Consider the following 7,955-nt stretch of genomic DNA (forward strand, 5'->3'; position numbering starts at 1 on the left):
TTGAGTGAGTCCACACTGCGAAATAAAAGCTAATGCCAGTGTTTAATGTACTGAAGGTTGTTAGAAAGCATTGGGGTAGCTCCAGTGGTATACCCTGCACAGCTCACTCCCCACAACCTTTCCTCCATACAAGCGCACATGCACACACACACATGTGCACACACACACATGCATGCACACACAGGCACGCACACACACAGAGGCACACACGCGAGCACACACACACACACACACACATGCATGCTCACCTTTGGTTAGTCAGCAGAGGGGCTATTCCCACCATGGTCACCGCAGATTGTCCTCGTCTCTCACCCATTCTGCCTGGCCTGCCAGTGGAATTCCTTGTCTTTCTTCCTGCTGCTCCCCAGGTTTCCTACGCTAGGTCCCCAAGCCACACACCACCCTCTCTGACCATTTACTTCTTTCTATCTTCTTCCTTATTGATTACTCCTCTTCTCTCAACCCTTTCCCCTGTTTTAACCTGAGCTTTTGAACGCTGCAGGAAGAGAGAAAGCAGAAAGTTATAAAGCGTGCCTAGTTAGCCTTCCTCAGACAGTCAGCTGTTCATCAGCTACTGCTGTCTCCCCACGCTGGCCCTGTCTCTGCGCGGACCTGTTGAGCCATTTGAAACGTGTGTGCCTTGTGCCATCTTGGCTGCCAAGCAGCTCCTATTACCACACCTAGGAAAATTAATATTAATGGTTTCATTTGTTTGTTTTTCCGTTGCTGTTATAAAGCATTGACCAACAGCAACTTAGGAGAGGAGAGAGTCCATTTGACTTACAAGCTACAGGCCATCGCTGAGGGAAGCCAAGGCAGGAACTGAAGCAGAGATGGTGGAGGAACACTGATTACTGAGTTGTTCCCATGCTGACTTTCATATACCACCAGACCGTCCTGCCTAAGAATGGTACTGCCCACAGTGGGCTGGGCCCTCCTACATTAACTAGCAATCAAGAAAATGCCCTACAGCTATGTCGACAGGCCAATCAGGTGGAAGCAATTGCTCAGCTGGGGTTCCCTCTTCCCAGGTAGATCAGGTGGGTAACTAAAGCTAACTGTGAAAATATCGTGGCCGCTAATTCTTACTCAAATTTCCACACTTCTTCCAATGCACTTAGAGCTAAAGCTCCTTTCCCTTCTTTTTGTCTACACTAATCCATTTTATTTTTTAAATAGCTGTGGTAATTGGGGTTAACTGTCAACTTGACAGGATCTAGAAATGACTAGGAAATAGGCAGCCGGACATACGGGTGAGATTTCTCTAGACTTCGGTTAGCCTCTGGAAATGCCTGTGAGGAATTCTCTCAGTTGGGTTCATCAGTGAGAAAAGACCCATCTTAACTGTGGACAGGACTGTTTTCCGAGCCAGACTCCTAGACAGCATAGAATAATGAGCTGAGTGGACTGGAGAGATGGCTCAGTGGTTTAAGAGCACTGCCTGTTCTTCCAAAGGTCCTGAGTTCAATTCCCGGCAACCACATGGTGGCTCACAACCATCTGTAATAAGGTCTGGTGCCCTCTTCAGACATACACGCAGACAGAATATTGTATCCATAATGAAAAAATAAATAAATATTTAAAAAAAGAATAGTGAGCTGAGTACAGGCGTTCGTCACTCTGCTTCCTGACTCTGGATGCACGTATGACCAGATGCCTCAAACCCCTGCTGCCAGAGCTTCCTATGGTGATGAACTGACCTTTGAACTGAAAGGCAAAATGACTTAACTTAAGCTGCTTTTGTCAAAGTATTTTGCCATAGCAAAGGGAAAAGTAACTAAGACAAAGACATTTTTTTTTCCCCACAGTTCAGACCAATTGGTTTGTGAATGACTCTTGCTGGAAATCTATTCCCTTGGAGATGAAGAGATGGCTCAACAGGGTTCAAAGCCCAGTTTGCTCTTCCAGCCGTCCTGGATTCAGTTTCTAGCATTCACATGGTGGCTCACAACCACCTATACCTGGATCCCGTGTCCTCTTGTGATGTGGAGACATTCATGCGGACAAGACATCCATATACACAAAATAAATTAACAGCAACAACAACAAAAAACAAACAAACAAAAACATCCAACCTTGGTACTAAGGGGATGATGGCCGCACTGGCTGCTCTTCCCAAGGACCCAGGTTTGATTTCCATCACTCACGTGGCGACTCATTACCATCTGCAATTCCAGTTCCAAGAGATCCAATGTCCTCTCTTGGCCTCCTCAGACACCAGGCACATGTGTGGTACAGGCAAAACACCCATACACATAATGTGTTTCCTCTTAATTATAAAAAGAAAAGAATGTCTGGCTTCTTAAGCTGTGAGCCAATGAAAAGCCTGCTTTAAGTTTCTCTTCCCCTACTGTCACACTCTTCATTCTCGACAGCTTCATCTGAAATCACAGCTTTGAATAGCATCTATGTGCAAACAGGCCTCAAATACTTCTTTTCAGTCTAAGCCTGTCTCCTTACTCCAGGCCTCCAACGTCTGGTGTGCCTGGACATCCTCTCTGTCGCCCTCAGAATCAGGGCATTTTCCACCTCTACGGCCCCTTCCCTGGGTCTGTGGTTATTATTTGCTGTTGTGTAAGCTCCAAAGGAGCTGTCCCCTTCCACCTCTGCTCTCCTGCTACCTACTCGGAATACAGAACCAAGGGTCTGTCCCAACAGAAAACACATTGCATTGCTTCATCCAAAACCTCCCAGTGTTCCCAGTTTCCTTCAAATGTAAAAGTTAAAGCCCTTCAGTTCCCTTGTTCCTCTGATCTAATTTCTCTGTTCTCTCCACCATGTCTGTTCTCAACACGTGGATGCTCTACAGACATCCCAGCTTCGGGCCTTTGGTCCGGCTGGTTACCTGGGAACTCACATTTGGTTCACTCCTTCCTTGTCTTGGTTACTTTTGTTGTTGCCATGATGGAATAGCTAGCCAACAGAAACAAGTTAAGGAAAGAAAGATTCACTGTGGTCCCTGCTCTGAGAGGGCGCCATCCTTAATAACAGAAAAGGCTTAGCGGAGCGTGGCAATAGGGAGCTTGCAAGCAGGAGCCTCCACATCTGTGAGTATCAGGGAAAAGAAAGCCTCCTCAGGAATGGGGGCTGGGTTATAGGCCATAGTTAAGTTCTGCTCCCAGAAACCCACTTCCTTCACACACGCCACCTCCTGAAGGTCCCATAATCCCCACCAAACAGGGCTACTAGCCAGGGACCAACTGTTCAAACCCACAAACCTAGTGCTAGCCAGGGACCAAACCTGCGAACCTGTGGGACATTTTACCTTCAAACCATAGCACTCCCTCACAGTGTGGGGGTGCTTTCAGATAGGCCAATTGTTGGTCTAATTTCAAGAAATTAGGTGGGATTTCCTACTTCTTCTCTTTCTTCTAGAAGAAGTAGGTCACTGTGGGCATGCCTGGTTCCATGGTTATGATCTACTGGCCTGATCTGTCACTTGGGCACACTGTCCCTTTAAGAGACAAGCCCCGCCCTCTCCCAACCCCTCCCCTTCTGCCGAGGGAAGGGAAAGTCCTCTGCCCCCCCCATAGATAACTTCTGCACTAGGCTTGCATGGCGCATGCTCTCTCTCTCTCTGTGTGTCTCTGTCTCTCTGTCTCCCTCCCTCCTTACCCCTTCCTTTCTCCCTCCTTCCCTCCCTCCTTCCTCCTTCTCTCTCTCCCACCTTCCCTTCCCTTCCATAACCCACTAAATAAACTATCCTCTGTGCCTATCCTCTGTCTCTCACCCACTGGGACCCACAGAGGCCTCAGGCAGTGGGACCAGTCACTGCTCGCTGCCTCCCTGGGGAACTGTGGCTTTTTATCTAAACCATTACACCCATGACTCATCCTCTGTTCCCTGTCCCCCACAAGGTGAAAAGTCTGTGCCACATGCTCCTGCTGCCATGTTGTTCTGCTTCACCATGGGCCCGGGACTGACATCTGAACCCATGCCCAAACGAATCCCTCCCTTAAGTTGTTTGTATCAGGTGGCTGTTGTGTGGAACCTTTCTTCTTAAAAGTCACATGCACCTGTATACACAACGGTTCATTGTCCTTCCCTCAATACCCCATATCAACTCCTAGTAGGCTACCCAACTATGTGTTACTGTGTGTGTGTGTGTGTGTGTGTGTGACATGAGTGCCCTGAACAAAAATCATAAGGCCTACAAGGACATCCAAAAGCCAAAGTGTAGGTAGTGGGTTGTATAGACAGAGGAGAAAAGCAAGTGCCTGGTCAGCTTTAAGTAAGTATTGACTGTTATTAATATTCGCCCCTTCTTTCAAGCTGGAAATGGGATGCTATGATTTCAAATGAATAGCTTGGTTCATGTACTGCCAGGGTTGTACATGATTAAATCAACAGTATTTTTACCCAGCTACTGGGCAGGAAGTCATGTAGGAGGAAGGAAATGTCCTATGCTGGAATCCCAGAGGCAACAGTGCAGACCTAACAACGTGAGAGGATCCTAGACCCTCAGCCCAGTAGAAGCCCTGGCCTCCAGCTTCTTCTCAGCTACATTTGATTTCTCTAGACCAGTCCCTTCTACATATTTTAATAAGCACGGCTTCATTGCATCCCCTTCTGTCTGTTACCAGATGTTGTCTAGAGAGACTGAGAAGAGATTCCAAGTAAAAAATTAAAGATCTGAATGATTAACAGTTGCACGATTACAATCTTTCTACTACCCCTGTTCCCTGATCTCTCCACTTTGGCTGGATGTGGGGAAGGATGTTGGTTTAGCAGTTTTATTTATATAAATTTGCTTCTATCTAGCTAACCCTCTACAGTACCCCAAGCATGAGCTCGGCCCTCTGATCAGAGGCCCACCCCCAACTCTGTCCAAGTAAGGCACCCAAGCACTGGAAGAGAACCCAAATGACAGAAAAAGTGGAAGGTGTCATCCACAGGACACTGGATGTCAGGTTTTCAGGAATAATTTTATTACACAAAGTGGTCCTGTTCAGAACAAGAGCCCTCCCTGATTGGCTTTTAAATGAGCCCACTTACACTAATGCTCCACCAGCGTCAGGATGTCTGGGAGGAAGTGGACAGGGAAACACTTGGTTATCATCACCATTTATCTACATGGCACCAAATACTGACTTGTGGCTGTGCTGCCTGCTCTATCTAGGCCCATTGGTAGCCACCTCCAGCCCCTCGAGTGAGACTCACACTGTGGCCAAAGGGCACTAGGCAGACTGTAATGGGCTACTCTCTAGCAGTTCCCGGAGTCCTGGCAGTGTGTGAACCATGCCTTTCCCGCACAGATGTTTTGTTTGGGGAAGGATCTTGAAGCTGAGAGAGAAGGCCTGTAGTCCCAACACTCAGGAGAGACAGAGGCAGGAGGACCTCTACAGGTTCAAATCCAGCCCAGTCTACAAGCCAAGATCCAGGGCCACATAGGGAGAACTTCTTTCTAAAATGAAAACGAGGTGAAGAAGAGGGAGTCTTGCTATGTAGTCCAGGCTGATTTCAAACCCCAAATCCTTCTCCCTTTGTGTCCTTAGTTCTGGGGCTACAGGTGTGTTCTACCGCACCCTGCCCTCCTCCCTGCGTTTTGAGGAAAGCATGTACAAATTCTGCTCCAGGGAACCCTGGAGAGTTTCCATTTCCCCTGGTTTCCATTCAGAGTCCAGAAGCATGGATGCCTGCAACTGTATTGTAAATAAAATTCTCACATGCGAGACACCAGGGAGAGATGGGTAGACCCCAGACACCTCAGAAGGGACACACAAACAGACCAATTGCCTTAGGAGTCAGTAATGTTGAATACAAAGATGTTCTGAATGATCTTCTAGAACCTGATTCACGTTTCATTCAGCCAAGCGCCTGAGAATCTAGAAGGGTGGTGCTTAATTAATTTTACTCTCCTCAAAATCCCTCCCCGAATCTCTTACAACAGTTTCTAATCCACAAGTCACATCACCGGGGAGGGCTTCTGTGTTTTCTAAGGGGTGTGCTTCAGTTATCTTTTAAAAGTTAAACATTCTGGGCCTGGCTCGAGGATTCAGCAGGTAAAGGTGCTTGTTAAGAAATCTGGTGACCTGAGTTTGATTCCTGGGACCTTTGTAGAAAGAAAGAACCGACTCGGCAAATTTGCCTCTGACCTTCACAGGCAAAGTGTGACAAACATGTGCCCATATGTGTACAGAGGTGGGGAGGGAGGGGAGAAGGAGGGAGAGAGGGCAGGAGGAGTGTTGTGCCTCAAAAGAGGCTGAAGGAATGGATCAGCAATAGCGCCTTTGCCTGGCATCTGCACAGGTCCCCATTCCTATCCTCAGCATCCCAAGAAAATAAACTTAACCCTACAAACACCACACACATATGTACCCAGTTTGGAGATGTTCTTCCATTTGCACACAAACGGGCATGTACATTCACAGGGAGCAACAATAATGCTAACTTCCTAAGGAGGTGCAACTTGGCACAGTGGGCTCCACTCTGAAAGTACTAGCTCACTAGGCTGACAGCTATAAATGAGTTACTGGCCCTGCTGCACCTCAAAATCCAGTCCTTTATCTCAAAGGGGTATCTATGACATCATGGAAGTCCACACAAAACAACACTCCCAAGGCTAAAACAATATGTGTGAAACTCAGCACTCCTCTGGGAACATCTGACAGCACTCCCAGCTTTTGAGACTCTGGGAACATCTGGAGGCACACTGAAGCGAGTGTGAGGAGGCCTGCAATCCCAGCACAGAGGCAGAAATAACAAGAGATCCAGGCCAGCCTGGGCTGTATAGAGAACCCTTGTTTGCAAAACCTCAGGGGTACGGTATTCTGTGGTTCCTTCAGACCAAGCTGCAGCCTACCCTGGCATTGATGCTCCCTGCTACTCAGGCAGTGAATTCCTGCCGGGAATTCACTGACCTCAGCATCGCCCTCTGGGCTGCGCTAAGGAGTTGATCTGGACACACACGCATGCGCACACACGAGATCAGGAGTTTATTTTTCCTTGGCGTGTTGGTGGCCTGGGCCTATCAACCTTTGGTGGCAGGCGCTGGAATGTTAATTGAAGTGGAGCTGGGAGCTGATGCAGATAAGCGTTGCCTAGCAGCGTGCCACCTGGTCTTCACCGTCCCTGGCAACCTCCGAACTCCCTGCATGTTGGAGCGCGGTCTTGCTAACTGCGCTGAGTTCCTTTTCCACGCAGAAGGTGTGGAGCAGAGGGTGCTAGGAACTAGAGGTGTCCGAGAGAGGCAGGGTGCCTGCTCTACACTCTCTCCCAAGCTGGCCAGGCTGGGAAGCCTGGAGTAGCCTGTGACACCTGGAAACTGAGCTACCAGACAAGTGATAAAGTACTAATACAGACTGATAGATAGTGGATGACAGATGTCTAGGTGATAGATAAACAGGGAGACAATAGAAGATAGATAAACAGATAAAGCCATCCCTCATACTTGCGCACACATATAGACAGATAGCCTTTATGTTTCTGGGATTTGAGTCCAGTGCCTTACTAATGACCCTTAGCACCATTTTTACACACTGTATAATTAAACAATTAAAAATTAATAAAGGAAATCTCCATTCTTTTCTCCACCTAATTTCTTTACCTCTAAATTTCTCACCTATTTTCAAGGATTCGCAGGAAGAATTTCTAAAGTTGACCACAAGCAAATGATTAAAGTGGTCCTTACACAGCCATTTATAATAATAATAATAATAACAGTGTGAAATCGTCTACCACATCACATACTTGAATACACTAAGATAAAAATAATGAAAACATATGCTAGAAGAGCCAGCCTCAGCCAGGCTTACCTCACTATGACCCACATCCAAAAGGAAGGGGGAAAAACACAGGGGACATTGAAAATGCAAGACAATGTTTTATAGGGGAAAGTCAGCAAAAGGGAGGAAAACATTTGCAGTAGTGGACCAGAATCATTGCTATATAGAAGGTTTAAAAATTACCAAAGGGGGGCTGGAGTGATGGTTTAGCAGGTAAGAACTCTGGCCACT

Source organism: Myodes glareolus, chromosome 12 (genome assembly GCF_982192425.1).
Source record: "Myodes glareolus chromosome 12, mMyoGla1.1, whole genome shotgun sequence".
Classification (NCBI taxonomy): domain Eukaryota; kingdom Metazoa; phylum Chordata; class Mammalia; order Rodentia; family Cricetidae; genus Myodes; species Myodes glareolus.